Genomic DNA, 2,308 nt, shown 5'->3' with positions numbered 1-2,308 from the left:
GTGGGAGTGGGTAGGTGGGTGGGGGAGCACCCTCATAGAAGCAGGGGGAGGGAGGATGGAATAGGAGGGTTCTGGAGGAGAAACCGGGAAAGGGGATAACATTTGAAATGTAAATAAAGAAAATATCCAATATAAGAAAAAAAAATAAAGAAAGCAATGTATCTTTACTGTATTACTTAATGGCAGAAGTGTGTGTAGAGTGGATGCATTTCTTTTCCTTTCCATATAAAGCCACAAGAATTCAATCATTAAGAGCCCTACCCTAATGACCTAACAATCCAATCACTTCCTAAGTGTTCCACCTTTATACTCTGTAGACACTTTTGACACCAGGGGCACCAATCACAGTCAAACTTAGTAAAGAGATTTGAAAATGACCCTTCACCTTTAGACCTGAAGAATTGGAATGTTGAGTAAGAGTCAGACACAGCCCAATCATTTCCTGTCAGTCTCTATTAGACTCAGTCCCTCAACTTTCCTTTTCTCACATGCTATTGTCAAGTACATTCTTATGTCTCATAAAGTTCAATCAACAACCAGGAGCTAATAGAGGCTACACAACTGAAGGTGGCAATAAAGGTAGGAGAAGCAAGGTTAAACTTCACTTGGATAAGAGGAAAATAAAATGGTATAAAAGACACCCTTTTATCTGTCAGAACTGCTAGGTGTATCATACATGATCTAGTAAGTGTTAGGACCCAGGTAAAATGTTAAAGCCTAGGTAACTGTTACCTGGATGGCCTGTCATTGTAAGAAAACTTTGTCACATGTTTATGCTGTTGCAGGGAAACTTTCTAATGCCAAGTTTGATTGTATATTCTGTTGTATTCTGTACCCTTGGAAACCAATCACGATAGAAGTCAGTAGATTAGTTACCCACCATAAGCTTGGAGCCAAAGCAAGCACCCAACAGCACTTTCTGTACCTGTGTATAAGCTTTTATGATATAATCTGCCCCTGGGATGGACCCTCACATAAAAGAGACACAGAAGGATCTGGGGGTAGCCACTAGAAAGTCCCAGATGCCAGGAACCCAAGAGGTTCCCAGGACCCAACAGGGAAGACATTAGCCAAAGTACCCAACAAAAGGGAGATAAAACCTGTAGAGACCATATCCAGTGGACAGGCACAGCCCCCAGTTGAGGGATGGGGTCACCCACTCACCTCAAAATATTAATCCAGAATTCCTCCTGTCAAAAGGAAATGCAGGGACAAAATGTGGAGCAGAGACTGAGGAAAGACCATCCAGAGATTGCCCCACCTAAGGATCCATTCTATCTGCTGACACCAAACCCAGACACTATTGCTGATGCCAAGAAGTGCCTGCTGACATGAGCCCGGTATAGCTGTCCCCTGAGAGGCTTTGCTGGAGCCAGACCAATACAGATTTGGATGTACACAGCCAAACAATTAACTGAGCGTGGGGACCCTAATGGAGAAGTTTGGGCAAAGACTGTAGAAACTGAAGGGGTTTGCAACCTCTTGGACAAACAATATCAACCAACCAACCCCCCCCCCAAGCTCCCAGGGACTAAGCCACCAACCAAAGAGGGACCCATGGCTCCAGTTTAATATGTAGCAGAGGATGGCTTTATCTGACATCACTGGGAGAGGAGCCCCTTGGTCTTGTGGAGGCTTGATGACCTAGGATAGGGGAACACTAGGGCACTGAGGCAGGAGTTGATGAGCAGGTGGGTGAACACCCTCATAAAGGCAGGGGGAGGGAGGAGAGAATAGAGGGCTTGTGGAGGGGAAACTGGGAAGGGGGATAACATTTGAAATGTAAATAAATAAAATAACCAATAGAAAATGAAAAAAGAGAGAGAGAGACACATACTCCAAAATGAGAAACTATTTGGAATAAGACTTCCATTTTGAGTCATAGACCTCCCTGGGAACTGACATACTACTTGGCAGAAAGAGGCATGTGCATGGATAACTGACATCTTGGTTGTCAAGTTAAGACATGAATGTTAGATAAGTCCCATCCTAGAAGACAAGTTAAGACATGAGTATTACACAAGGCAAGTTCCCTGCTAGAGTTGAATACCCCAACGAATGGGAGCAGAATATGTATATGACAAAGATGTGTTCCTAAGGCAACCCCCATCCCTAAATCCTGATTGATGAAATAACTTGGTACAGATTTTCTGCATTTTGGGTTTAAAACCCTTATAGAATCTTAACTCGGGGTCATGGTTCAGTTCCTGAATCTGAGCCATGGCCCTGGTCAACAAGAAAGAAAGAAAGAAAGAAAGAAAGAAAGAAAGAAAGAAAGAAAGAAAGAAAGAAAGAAAGAAAGAAAGAA

This window comes from Mus caroli, chromosome 19, assembly GCF_900094665.2.
Source record: "Mus caroli chromosome 19, CAROLI_EIJ_v1.1, whole genome shotgun sequence".
Taxonomy (NCBI): domain Eukaryota; kingdom Metazoa; phylum Chordata; class Mammalia; order Rodentia; family Muridae; genus Mus; species Mus caroli.
Note: the sequence above shows the minus strand (reverse complement) of the source record.